Source organism: Xenopus tropicalis, chromosome 4 (genome assembly GCF_000004195.4).
Source record: "Xenopus tropicalis strain Nigerian chromosome 4, UCB_Xtro_10.0, whole genome shotgun sequence".
NCBI classification, from domain to species: domain Eukaryota; kingdom Metazoa; phylum Chordata; class Amphibia; order Anura; family Pipidae; genus Xenopus; species Xenopus tropicalis.
This window is the reverse complement of record NC_030680.2, coordinates 60635908-60651616: the sequence shown is the minus strand read 5'-3', so window position 1 is coordinate 60651616 and position 15709 is coordinate 60635908.

Here is a 15709-nt window from a genome sequence, read left to right as displayed (position 1 = left end):
AACACCCCAATGAATCACAGCAATTACAACAATGCAATTTAATGAAGGTTTAACGATTTGGTTGAAATAATTTTCTATGTTACTACAACTTATTACTAAAGGGGGAAATGATTAGTAGATGTGTGCTTTCGTTAAGTGGGAACTGTTATTACTGCTCCTAAAGAAAACTAATGTGGCTTAGTAAACAATCAGTAGGAACACTATAACATAGATACCTAATACCAATACTGCAACTTCTGTTCCATAAACTAATACAGTGAAACCTCAATTTTTCATGCATTCCCCTGATTTTACATTTTCCCAGATTTTTTTCTGGTCCCCTAAAAATGTAAAATGGGGGTTCTTTTGTTTTTGCATTTAAAATGTTAGGTCGGTGCTTTTGTGGTCATAAACTAATAGAGAAAAATATTGCCTTTGTAATGTCAATGAACTCTAATAAGGGCCAAATGGTAAAGTTTCAGCTTGATGTATGTTCTTTGTGCTACTAGGAGGGGATTTTCTAAGTACTTATATATAAGTAAATAAATTTTTTTTTTTTTGTAATCTTTAATAGGGCTTTTAAAATAAGAACAGAAGAATGTTATGTAGAAAAGAGCATATTCAGTTCAATACCATACAATATAGCTGATGCAGTTTATTATATGTACAGATATGATACTATTGTTAGCAATAAAATGTGATTAAATGAACATACAGAGCCCCAGTTTTCGGAAATAAAAGTCAAGTATGGCAGATTTATGGCACCTTAGATTTTAGGAAGTTCTGAAGGGTTGGCCACTCCCCTTCCCAAGCCTGGGGTGCCGCTCACCTCTCACCTCAATGATAGACCCACCCATACTATTTGTAATCATAATTGATTGGAATGACACTGGAGCTGCACTCCTTTTAGAGGATGTGAAAAGGTGGAGAACACATACAGGTGGCAACCTTGGCTGGCCAGGGAGGGACAGCTGACCAACATAAAGGACCTGACCTATCACTTGTTACAACCTTAATGGGGAATGTAATAAAAGTCTTAAACGGAAAAAAATGTGCACAAAAAAAGAATAAAAATTAGCATTTCGCAATGTAGTATTGTTAAGCTGTTACTGCATAGCGAATTTTAATTGTGCATTGCAAACTTTTTAAGGCATGCTCGAAGATAGAGGAATCTTTTGGAGCAAACACAGCAACAACTTTTTCTTTAAGAAGTTTTATTACATACACCGTATTCACAAAGCCCATAATATATTCCACAAAGGCAAGTTTGTTGCACAGAATTGCGAATAATTTTTTACGTTGTCAACTTTTATTACAGTCCCCTCTAAATATTTTGTTTTGGTGATCTGCTGTGGGCTTTGGGCACTTTGGAGCCTATATAGCTTATATTACAATGAATCTTCAAGGCACCATCCTAACCCAGGAAAAATGAGCAAACTGCTTATGACAGGTACAGGTATCAGCCCCTTATCTGGAAACCCATTATCCAGAAAGTTCCGAATTACAGAAAGTCCATCTCTAATAGACTCCATTTTAATCAAATAATGCACATTTTTAAAAATTATTTCCTTTTTCTCTGTAATAATAAAACTGAACCTTATAAGTAATCCTTATTGTAGCCAAAACAATCCTATTGGGTTTAATTACTGTTTAAATAATTATTTTTAGCAGACTTAAGGTAGGAGATCCGAATTATGGAAAGACCCCTTGTCCAGAAAACCCTAGGCCTCAAGCATTGTGTGTAATGGGTCCCATACCTGTATTAAACTCAGGAAATCAATATGAATCCCATACATATAACAAGGCAGGCTCTAAATGAAGTTTTATATATATATACAGTATATATATATATATTTATTTATATATATATATATATACTGTATATATATATATATATATATATAATATATATATATATAGAAATCTAGTGATATTGGTGCACACCGGGAATCATTTAAAACATAACTTTTATTATAATAAATACATTACGCGACAGGCCAACGTTTCGGTCTGTATCTGAGACCTTTATCAAGACCATAGTCACCTTAAAACCAATTGAAATATAAATAGTAAAAACAAGACAGACACACCCCCCAGAGACAGGGTTCCACCCAATCCTGTGACTGAAACAGGCACCAAAGAGACAGAAACCCTGTACCGAGGAGAAACCATATTAAAACACATAAGGAGGAAAATTAGGAGAGTTAACCCTCAGGTGTGGAGTGCAAGTTAAAGTGAACTGACAATATAGCATAGAACATTACGAAGAAATACAATGTAGATTTGCCACAACATGCAAACAAACTTGCATATGTATTGCTAAACACTGTAAAATAACATTATCAGAAACACATTAAACAAAAAATGTATACCACAAGCCACTTGGAGCATACTTTAACGTTGCTTCAAAAAACACGTGTAGGAACAATACTCGTTCAGTCCAAAGGGGGATAATGTATTGAGCGTTTTGATCCAAAAAACTTCCCTCTGCATAAGCAATTGAGACCTATCGCCCCCCCTCCTAATGGGGGGAACATGGTCTATCGCAATAAACCTGAACGTGGGTAACCTGTGCCCTCTCTCAAGAAATTGCTTGGCAACTGGTTTATTTGTAGTGCCATCCCTGAATGCTGTACTGATGGCTGAACGATGGCCATCCATCCGTAACCTAAGGGTCTGATCGGTTTTGCCAACATATGACATACCACAAGGACAAGTTATAAGATAAATAACGTGCGTAGTAGTGCAAGTGATGTGATGTCTAATAAGCAGGCGTTTGCCAGTCTGTGGGTGTAGAAAGGATTCACCCGGAGTCATATATCTGCAAGATGTACAACTAGGGCACTTGAAACATCCCTTTTTGTCTCCCCGTAACCAGGACCCCGTTTTTTTCTGATAGCATGCAATAGGATCACTGTGTACTAGCAAGTTACGCAAACTCGTGCCTCTCCTGTAGCTCACCAAGGGGGACCGGGGCAATACTCGCTTAAATTCATCATCAGCCTGGAGAATATTCCAATTCTTATTTATGACTTTCCTAACATGGTCTGATCTGTCATTGAAAGCTGTACTAAACACAATACTGGGATGGGGCTTAGAAGCCCTATCAGTTACAATACTCCGGGTACGAGCACTAGATAACGCAGCCGACAATACTGCGGCTGGGTAACCCCTAGCCTCAAAACGCGCCCACATCTCCCTAATTTGTAGTTCAGCAATCTGTTCATCAGAATTATTCCGCAATACCCTACAGAACTGAGAAATAGGTAAAGATCTCTTTAAAGATGGAGGGTGACCACTACTGAAGTGGAGGAGCACATTTTTATCTGTAGGCTTGCGGAACAGAGAATAGCCAATCCGATTATCGGACACCCACAATTCGATATCTAAAAAATGTAAACGCTCCCTATGTATTTCGGCCGTGAATTTAATAAGAATTGGAATATTCTCCAGGCTGATGATGAATTTAAGCGAGTATTGCCCCGGTCCCCCTTGGTGAGCTACAGGAGAGGCACGAGTTTGCGTAACTTGCTAGTACACAGTGATGGTATGTCATATGTTGGCAAAACCGATCAGACCCTTAGGTTACGGATGGATGGCCATCGTTCAGCCATCAGTACAGCATTCAGGGATGGCACTACAAATAAACCAGTTGCCAAGCACTTTCTTGAGAGAGGGCACAGGTTACCCACGTTCAGGTTTATTGCGATAGACCATGTTCCCCCCATTAGGAGGGGGGGCGATAGGTCTCAATTGCTTATGCAGAGGGAAGTTTTTTGGATCAAAACGCTCAATACATTTACCCCCCTTTGGACTGAACGAGTATTGTTCCTACACGTGTTTTTTGAAGCAACGTTAAAGTTTGCTCCAAGTGGCTTGTGGTATACATTTTTTGTTTAATGTGTTTCTGATAATGTTATTTTACAGTGTTTAGCAATACATATGCAAGTTTGTTTCCATGTTGTGGCAAATCTACATTGTATTTCTTCGTAATGTTCTATGCTATATTGTCAGTTCACTTTAACTTGCACTCCACACCTGAGGGTTAACTCTCCTAATTTTCCTCCTTATGTGTTTTAATATGGTTTCTCCTCGGTACAGGGTTTCTGTCTCTTTGGTGCCTGTTTCAGTCACAGGATTGGGTGGAACCCTGTCTCTGGGGGGTGTGTCTGTCTTGTTTTTACTATTTATATTTCAATTGGTTTTAAGGTGACTATGGTCTTGATAAAGGTCTCAGATACAGACCGAAACGTTGGCCTGTCGCGTAATGTATTTATTATAATAAAAGTTATGTTTTAAATGATTCCCAGTGTGCACCAATATCACTAGATTTCTATTTTTAATGCTTAATTGGTAGCACCCGGGTCTATGGACTACGCTTAGGAGTGCTGAATCTACGTATCGTATATATATAGTGTATATATATATATATATATATATTGTATATATATATATATATATATATGCCGAGAGCAGCTCCCTCCTGCTACAGGGAGTACATAAAAAAGATGCACAAATCATATATTCAAGGCAACCTGGAGAAAAATGCAGGCTGTGTTGGGTGCTGGAAGATGTACTTCAATGTATGCTGAAGGACAAAACAAGCAACACCTCTATTTTTCACCCTTTTAAAGACAGGAAGAGACAATGTTTAGTACTCTACCTGCTGCCAAACTACAGTTCCCATCATCATCTCACCAGCTCACTTGCCAAAAGTCGCCTACCATTATGTGCAACATAATGCCATAGTTTCCTAATTTGCAGTATTTTTAAACAGTTTTGCTTTCCTGTGTGAATGCAGATTTTAATTGCTTCTTTATTTTGTTATTATGTCAGCATTTGTGCTTAGTCAGAGATAACCATCTGATTTATTAACTGTCTGTTGCATATTTTATCAGGCATGGTAACGCCACATCTTTTGGAATAGCCCTTTGGAAGGCATTAGAAAATGTGTCTGAATAAAATATTAACATGGAATGCAAGCAGATCTGTTGATAGAACTCTGTTTCTGAATTTCCCAGCATAGTTTTTCCTTATAATATGTTATCAGGGCACTTTGGCATACATAAAACATGATTTTCTTCTACATAATTTACACTGATAAAATTAAAGACTCAAGTGTGCCTATTTTCCTAACACCGCTTGCAAATCCACTTCATTTACGCTATTTTCGTTTGAGACTAGATAGAATTTTTTATTTTACCCAGTGTTCCAAGGCACCCTGTGCATTTACTGGCAATTACATGCATGCAATTAGCATACAATACCGGGGCTATTCTGTTAAAATGGACTGTAGTTTATTGATTGAAATTACAAGTGTATTAAAAAAAGACATTGCTTAGAGAGTAGGCATGGGCAAATGGAGGCACTAAATATCTTATAGAACTGCACCATTTAGCATCCTACACATGGAAGGCTATCATGGAGTGGCTATCATGGAGTGCTGGGAGCTATGGGTCATGCTGATTTACAGTCATATAAAACAAGTGAAATTTTATTTGTCAGTATCAGTTGCTAGTTACAGGAATGAAACTAAAATAATTGTGAACTTTACATTTACAAGCTGAAAAGGCCTGTTTAAAAATTAAGAATTAAAACAAGTAAAGTTCTAAAGTGTGATGGATTGCAATGTGCATGGGCCTGGGACAGTGGATTTCAGGTACCCCTTTGTAAATTCCTATGGCTTCAACTGGGGAAGAAGTGCAAGGGTAAGGGGTACTAGAACACATTCCTAAATGCTAATTCAGCCAGCACTTCTTCTCATGACCCATGACCCATGCTCATGCTAGCTGCCTTGCACCTAGCAGATAAAACAAATCCTATATTAGGCAGACTGTGGCATTTGGGGGTGCAGGCTAGTCCTGTCTGTGGCCCTTTAGCAGGCAGTAAAGCATCTGCTGCTCTCTAACTTTCACTTTGGGGGGCATCCCTCAGATACCTATGCATGGCATGCAAGTTAGGGGATGAGTAGGGGAAACCCGATATGCCTCACCCCACCCACCCCTCGAGCAATCAGCACTGTTAAACACAAGCAGCATTGTATTCAAGGGGCAAACTTCTAGTACTGTGGCAATTCTAACTCAAATTTATTGTGTATTGTGCACTTTTTTTTACACTTTTCATGCTGCCTTTTGTAAACTAAATGACCCCTCATACAGTACGTTTATTCTTTTGTTTCAGAAAGAGTTCTGAACTATTGCACATACAGTAGCATAGTATTTCATGTGTGTAAACATCAGTTGTTTTTTTTTTACATATTTGTGTGTTTTTAATGGCATAGACTTTTGATATCAAATATATAGATTCTTATCACACACACAGTGATATCAAGATAGCACCAGACAAATGCTACCTGTATCACCCAGAATGCTGGGGACTAACAAATGCTACCTATCAGTTTATCTAATAGAGAGGATGTTAGGAGTTCAATTTTGCAATATCTGGACTTGGCTATGGGAGATAAATGGCCTTTAGCAGGGAGGTGGACTGGCTACCTGGACTTTGTTAGGGTCTTCATGTCTAATGAGAATTTTTTTTTATAAAGAAGGATGAATGTTATTGGGGAAAGTATGTGGCTCATTAGAATCCTACAATTCATGCACCAATTCTTTCCCTTGAAACCCAGATGTTTTTCTTAGTTTTGTTTCTTCACTTGTTTGTATTGCGAAATGTTTTCCAACCACAACTCAGTATTACCTTTTTGCTATTTAACACCATGGCCTCATTAGTGCAACTGATGCATTTGTCTGTAATGAATCATGCCTTATACAGGAGATACAGTAAGCCTCATCTGTATATTATAAATATATTGTGAATCATCTATGAATTTCATGTCCCCATTGTAAATTTTACACTCCAATTCTTTACTTTATGTTTAATACTGAGAAGGTAATATGACCAATGAATCATATAATAGAGTAAAATTGTGTGATAAAATCCATTCTAAGGATAAAATGAAGTAATCTTTATTTCATGTAGAGTCACCAGATTATATCTTCAAAGCTAGGCACACTGTGCAGTAGTTTAGGGTAGCACATGAGTGAGAAATGCCAATGTATTCTGGGTAATATGCCACTCGTTATAGGATATATTTTGCTCTGGGCTGGAAGTGCAACAAGTAAAGTACCTTTAGTTGTCTTCATAAATAGCCCCACAGGCTGTATAGCTTATTGGCAGCCATTATAGTTGCATACTGTACACTGTGCCAAGGGTAAGCAAGCCACTACTTTGCTATGCAATAATTATAATATTTATTGTTTAACGTACATTTTTAAAAGATAGCATACTATAAGCCTAGAGCTGGCCATACACTTGCATATATTTTAGTACAGACAATTGGTTTCAAGATGAGTTGTTAAGTGTATATACAGATTAAAGATACATGAAAATTGCTTGAAATCTTGCAAAAAAGAGAATCTCTCAATGCCTTAGGGTTATCCTTGATTCTGTGTTGCGTCAATCCTTGTATCCCATCATTAACTAAATCATGTCACTTTCAGCTAAGGAATATTTTCAGAATTCACTCATTTATGACCCATGATGCCACCAAAATTTTGATTCACTCTCTCACAATATCACATATTAATGACTGTAACTCATTGTAAATTGGACTTCCCCTCCAGAGACTGTCACCTCCTCAGCCTATAACTGATGCTGCTGCCAGACTAGGGCACCTCAGCCATCATTCCTGCTCTGCCATACCTCTTTTCAAGGGTCGCGACGTGATGGGTCATTGCCCCCACCACGTAAAGACAAGTTGGCTTGGCCTGCCCCTGCTTTACATACTTGCATTCGTCTTTGCTAGGACTGCACTGCTTTTATGGAATTCCCTCCTACATTCCATCTGGCTTTCTCCAAAACTCTCTGTCTTTAAATGTTATCTTAAACACATTTCTTTAGAGAAGCTTACCCTCATATCTAGCCTAACATAGCTTCAGTATAAACTGCATGCTACTAACTGCAATGCTTAATACTACGTATCTCACCTTGCTGATTCTTGCCTTGTGTTTCATACCGCTTACTAGGGCCGATTCACTAAAGTGCGTTAAAACGTGCGTTATTTATAGCAGGGGTCCCCAACCACCGGTGCCGGGCCGTGGGCTGTGCTGAATCGGGCCACGTCTGGTCCCAATTACCTGTGATCCCAACTCCCCGATGTGTTGCACAGCCATGACAACAGCTAGGCAAAGCCCAGGAAGATTTCTACTGATCAGGACAAGGACTAAAATACTTTATTAAGCTGTATGTAATAATAATAATAAGAAGGATAAAGGGCATAATATAAAATACATTATATATGTAATAATTAAATTATATACTATGCATTAGTTGCATTAGTCGCGAAGACTATTTTTGTGTGGTATTTAATGGAACACACCACGTACAAATAATCGCCGCGTGCGAAAAAACGCACGCCATGTTAGCCATACATGCCATTACTTTCGGAAAATTACTGTACTGAAAATGACCATTTCCCTGCAAACTGGAGGCTACATCACTCTAGGGCCAACACAGACTTGAATAAATAACACTGCAAAGTCCATATTGTGTTGCCAAAAGCTCATTTACTGTACTTTTCTATAATTACCACCTGCCTCAAGTAGATGTTAATTTTCGCACAGACAAATGCGATATTTAGCGCGTCTAAGTGTTTGTGAATCATGCGTTAGTGTTAAAATTAACGCATGCGGTAGCGAGGAAATTAATGCACGCAATATGCGACTTAACACATGCGTTAATACTTTAGCGTATTGTGCGTTTTTTCTGCGTCAATTTTAACGCAAGAAAGCGTGCAATAAAACTTATCAACCTTTAGTGAATCAGCCCTTCTATTTTTAATATGTAAGCTCTCTTGAGCAGGGCCTTTTTAACATATATCAGTCACATACTTGTATGTAATCAGTATGTTCGGTGTATACAGCCATTTATTGTTCTGGAAATACGGTACAGGTATGGGATCCCTTATCCGGAAACCCGTTATCCAGAAAGCTCTGAATTACAGAAAGCCTGTCTCCCATAGACTCCATTTTAATCAAATAATTCAGAATTTTAAAACTGCTTTCCTTTTCTCTGTAGTAATAAAACAGTACCTTGTAATTGATCCCAACTAAGATATAAATAATCCTTATTGAATGCAAAACAATCCTATTGGGTTTAATTAATGTTTAATTGATTTTTTAGTAGACTTAAGGTATGGAGATCCAAATTACGGAAAGACCCCTTATCCGAAATACCCTTGGTTCTGACTAACGGGTCCTATACCTGCACTATACTGCCCTATAGGTAGAGATATCATTCAACTAGCAGATAGATACAACATAAATGATGAAACTTGCCCAATCACAGTAAGAACAGGTATCCATGCTTTAAAAATATCAGTCTAGAGCTTATGCTTTACACATACAAACAGACAGATTATAGTACTAGACTTTGTGTCTCCTGACAATATCTGTACATGTACTGGCAGCTTTACTGTCATTGAAGTTGCTCTCTGTGTCTCCCTCTATATATACAGTATAAGGTGCAGTGTCTAGAGAGAGCTGACTGCTCCTGAAGGCTGCAAAGTAGGTGTTTGTGTCAGTCTCTATCTGTTAACTGGGAGCAGGGGAAAAGGGAAATGAAATGTTTCTAGTGAAATGATACATTTTAGCAGCTAAGAGCACAAAAATACTGGTAACCTAAGTTGTATATGAATTATGAATCCTATTCAGGAAATAAGGTTTGGCAACTTTTTTAATATATTATAGTTTGTGTCAGGTTAATATATATTAATGCTAATATTCAGTGCACCGACCTGCAACAGGTTGCATAAAATCAACACTATTGCTTTAAAGTTGTGCAGTCCATATCTGTGTTACTTTGGCTTTAAGAGACATTGGCTGGTAGAAAGCAATTTATATAATAATGAATTTATGAAAGCCGAGCAGCAAAGGACAGATTTGTGGTGCTTACATGGCGAAACTTTGTTTTTTTTATCAAACAAATAAACACAGTTGCGGGTGAAACAATGTGGTACTGTTACAATGCAGTAACATCAATCAGGCGCACAGCAAATGATTTATAGAGTGCAATGTTTCAAACCTGACCCTATCAAATCTCAGAAACCACTTAAAAAATAAATTTACTCTGGCCTCTCTCACCCCTTTTTAGAAAAAGGTGACTAAGATGAAGTAATTTATAAGTCATACTTTCATTAATGCTTTCAACTTTCTTACGCTCAGCATTGCTGCCCTCTCCACAGCAAAAGGGGAACGCTTGATCACTGTGTAACCTAAGACCCTTTGAGGGGGTTTGGGACAAATGATCAACTCATAAAAAAGAGCTGCACTCTGCGTTATCCTGCAATAAATTCACCAAGCTTTCAAGTACATCAAAAAGCGCAACCTGAACTAGCCATTTTGCTTTTGGAAAGTATGGCCTAATGTAGGTCTAATGAGCAGCTGGGTACTGGGCTTCCAACGGCATGCCTAATGTTTTCCAGGAGGATATCATATGGATTACATAAAAGTCAGGCAGGCTGAATAAAGCTGGGAATGGGGCTGCTGTTTAAGTATACTTTAGTGCCTCCGATATACAAATTGTTATTGTCTTGTACTGTAAATCAGAAATACAATTGGCTAACTAAGCTGGGCTCTGTTTCAAGCTTTAAAGACCCCTTTGGCTTTACTTATATTAATAAATGGCACCTGCAGAACAGATCACATTTCATGGCAACACAGAAAAAATATACCAGCTATGCTGCAATTTAAACATTTATCAATAGATAAAGCAGAATAAAGGGAGGTTTTCATGCCTCAACAAACTATAGTTCCAATACATTATTTGATTTCTCAGCTTTAATTCCATAAACCCTTATATGTTATAAAAGGCAATAAGTTTGTCCAGGGCCAGTAACCCATTGCAACAGATAAGACGTTTTCTTTTAGACAGGTGATTAGTAAATGCTACCTGCTGATTGGTTGCAATGTGTTACTGCATCTCAACAAATGGGGACACAGGGAAAAAACCCAGTGGGTCCCAGCACTCATAGTCCCTGCTATGCTGGCAGGGGCCCCAAAGGGAGTGTGGGGGCACCATCCTATATTGTTTTCTTATAGCTATTATTGTGATGCAAAATGGGACTGCAGAAATGCTAAAAGATTTATATTATAATGTGTTTTATATGCTTTAAGGGCTCTGGCACACGGGGGAGATTAGTCGCCCGCGACAAAACTCCCTGTTCGTCTGCCATCCCACCGGCGACTTACATGTTCGCTGGCGGGATGGCAGGGGTAGGCAACTCGGGGAGATTAGTCGCCCGCGAACAGGGAGTTTTGTCGCGGGCGACTAATCTCCCCCGTGTGCCAGAGCCCTAAGTGCAGTCAGTTTCTGCCACCCACCGTTACCTGCACTAGCAGAATTTGTTTACAGCCCAAATCTGCCTGGCCCTCAGGTCCATAACACTTAACCTTAATAATCTTCTCATGAAACAAAGAAATTATCAAATATGACAAAGGTGTAACCCCAATGGCGACATAGAATAAAATGTGCATGGTTTTCCAGGGTATAGTGACCAAACTTTTTTGTTACAGTTTTGTGCACCTGGTCTGTTTCACAGCAAATAAATGCAATTGCTGCCCCTTGCCTTCTACATCTGCTGCTTCTTTGCAGTCTAGAGAGACATCTGCATTCACTACAGTGCAAAATGAATGGAAAATTAAAAGGGGCGTTTGGTCAACCTGATTTGGAGAATTTATGAGCACCTGGGCATTTAAACAGTATGATTTTTTTCTATGAAGAAATGTTATTTGCTGACTGGTTGCTATAAGTGGCTGTAACTATAGCTAAGTTTGCAGCTTGTATTACATTATCCCTAAAGAGTTTCAGCTCTTATTCTAAACACTGCCATGATACCTGAATTAAGACATTAGACATAGTTTTATCCCCATAGATATATTGAGGTCCAGGTGCAACAAATAAGATATTTGCTTTAAAACAGATGACCATTTAATGGTATGTACTTACTTCACCCATTGATAAATACACTTTTAAAAGTCCCATAGGAATGAATAGAAGATTTCTGTTTAATGAATCTGCCAACTATTTGTGGTTCTTAAAAATATTCTTGAGTATATTTTTTTGGCACTCGAATCATGAAAAAAACACTTGAATTTTGATAAATCCGATTCAGGGTTTATTCTTGGGTGTATCTATTGCTTGCTGCCCTAGAACAATACAAAAGATGAATGTAATATTCCTCAGAATGTGTCAGTAGATAAATATGAAAAAACTGACTTATGGATTCAATGATATTATAGTGCACCAATTTGTGTGAGAGTCTCTTCTTAGTCATTATCAGGGTTGTATTTATAGCTTGAAATGCTCTTATAAAACATGGCACCTCCAAGCCTTTCAAAAATATGCTATTGAAATTCTACCTACCAATTTTAGCCTTGGAGATGTCTACTATTTTAACTCTAACCACATGGTTCTTGCTAGTTAATTAAACAATAATTAAGTTTGTTTGAACTTCAAAAATAAATGTTTTGAAATGTAAAGTATTTCCAATTGCTCGTTCTTAAGGCTGTTGCCCTAGGCCTGGGGGCCTCTGTGACCTATATGGTAAATGCACTCCTGGGATTATTATGACAGCTTACTACAATCCAAAAGGATATGGAGCTGCCTAACTGCTAACCCTGCCTTATTACATTTTATTAACAGACATTAATGAAATTGTGCTCCTAGTGACCAGAACAAAAGGAAATGAAATGTTCTTATGCCATAATATGGATGCACAATACAGTACAATGTACAAAAGTTGTATCTATAGTTGAGGTTGGAATTTAAGTGAATACTGAGATTTACAACAGGGAAGAAGCACTTACGATATTCTTTTTTTTTTTTTTTTATAATTCTTTATTTTTCATTTTGTTTATATGGGGAGGGGGTACAGAAAGGAAAGGGTAGGGTAAGGGGGGGGGGAAACATTGCAGTTACGTCGTATTTTTACAAATAGCATAGTACAATTTTAGGTAGCAACATTCAACAAGTCATATCTAGGTTTCATCTGGTGTGTTATTAACCATATAAAGAGTATTCAACCTATAGGAGCGCTAATCTGAATGGCCGAGAATTGAATTAGACTTATAACGTTTTTATGTAGTTTAGCCAGGGTGTCCAAATATTCCAATAATACCGGCTTTTGTTGTGGATCATAAATGTAATTTCTTCCAGTTGCCTGATGTCGTTTGTGTTATTTAGCCATTCTGTAAATGTAGGAGTTTCTGTGGTTTTCCACTTTCTGGGTATGAGGGTTTTAGCTGATTGCATTAGGTGGAGAGTGAGGGGGTCTGATACTGTGACATTTTTGTCTGGGTATATATTGAGTAAAATTGGGGCAGGTTCGTCAATGGAGAATTTGGAATCTGTGATTTGATTTATGGCGTATAGGACATCGGTCCAGTATTGTTGTAAGCCTGTGCAATTAGCACTTACGATATTCTAGGTTGCTGCGCTAAGCCTTAAATACATTACTACTGAGAGACAAAAGCATGTTAGCAACTGTAGAGACTATTTTTCAATCTATGGTATAAAACTCGGCACTCCAGTTGTTGAGATCCAGTGTCCAGCAATAACTGACTGGACATCTTACCGTATATAATCCATGGCAGTTAAACAACAAATGGAGTTCTTCTTTTCTACTTACGTTTTATTGGATCTTTTTACAATTTTGCTGGTAGCAGGATCCCTATTATATGTCAATCACTGGGGATCATTTTTAAGGGGAAACTCTTGTTTATCTAATTGGCACATTACAGAGTCTTTTGTTATATGTTGTCATGGTGTAATGATAAATATGCTCTTTTACCAGCCACACATGTTTAATGTTGGCCTTCTGACTGCTTTCCCTTCTTAGATGTCCTTTCTGCCTTGGGGCATTTACATGCCATTGAAGTGTTTATTTATTTGTACATTAGAAGTCCATGTTCATTGTGCCATTAGCTCTTTATATTTTCTTTCAGTTCTGGTATTCTGTTCATTAAATCAAAGTACAGCAGATGGCAATATCAGGTTCCCTCTAATTCCCTTTCAAGTGTGGAAGGCTATTGTCTTTTCCAAGGGAAAAATTCTACAGTAAGTGCTTCAGTGGTACTTGGCCTCTTTTTAAAATGCATGTGATATTATAATAAACACTGTTTAGTGGACTCATTTTTTTTCAACTCCCTTCCGAGCATTTTTAGTCTAAGCAAGTTTATTTGAAGGCCTGCAACGGGAGGCCAGCAGTCACATGACTCCTTCTGATAGGAGGAGAGGTTCTGCGCCCAGCCCTAAATCCCTAAAAGGTCAAGCTGGTGAACATGTGTGAAAAGAAACATCTCAGTCTCTCACATTAGGACGTGAGCAAATGCCTGCCTTTATACTACTTTGCAGTCTGTCTATTACAGGCTGCTTCTTTCATAGGTACCAGTTACATGTCACAATATAAAGCTTTGGTAATTATTCAGATTCTCATTAGATGCCAGCTCAGAAACCAGTGTGATCATTATCAGAATTTAATAATCAGCCCTGTAGCATCAGTTTATATTACAGGCCAACCTAATTTTCTGCTTGATTCCAAGATGGTGACCCCCTGTGCACTACTCTGAAGGCCTGGATCATTACTGTTTCAGAGATTTTGAAACTTTAGGCTGGTGCAGTAAGTTCAGTATTTAACATACAGCATTTCTACCCATAATTGTTTTTAGGGTTCTACTTTAAGTACTATAAAGGCAAGTTTGTAGGTTTATATAGGTAGAGTGTTCATTGTACTTGGTAAACCAAATGTATTTTGAATCATATATACAGTATATAACATTCATTAGGGAATCTCACCAGTCTGGTAAGGTACCTTTCTGCCTACCATGACATCAATTTATTGCACTTGTTGGTTAAACATTATACTTACGTTTAAATTTATTAAAGAGCTAATAGCAGTCTAAGTTTGGTCCTATGTCTAAGCTTGTAATTCAAAAGACACTTGCAGCCTTTCATTGATATGATAGGTTTACAAAAGGACTTTATAGTCATATCTAATGTCTATCACAGGGTTGTCTATCACAGGGTTATGTGTGGGGCCCTACATATGCACTATACCCAGGAGTTCTATAGAAAATGTAATTCTATAACACTCTACATTCTAATAAAGTAACCCTTTTTGGGGCTCAAGGGCTTACATGGCAAACATTTGTATTTATAGTTTTAGCCTGGTAACCCGGAATTTTTAAATTCTTCCAATACAGTGGTCTAAGGGCAATGATACAAGTGTATTTCTATTCTATTGCTACTACTTATAGTAGAGATTAAAATGCTCATTATATTGACGTTATATATGCATGAGATTCAGTAAAAGGGGTGGGAGAGACACAATGGCCCATGACACAAAATTACCAAAGTGCAAAAGCATGTTTGGATACAATTGCCTTTAATAAATAGCGTCCATTTTATGAGATCATAAATGAGCCCTTTCCTATATCAGTTCTGAAAAGCTTTTTTTTCAAATCAAATATTGTTTCAACCATTTTAACTCCAAATTTGAAAGAGTGGCCATGAAGGGGCTACAGTGGAAATTACATATAAAGCTGTAAAAAAATACAGCTGTTTAGACAACAAAAGAGAGCAGTAGTGCTGCTATTGTACGTCGCTGTTTCTGCATACACATAAACAAAATACTGATGTCGAAATAAATGTTTCAGAGATCTGAATTCCTGCCTCT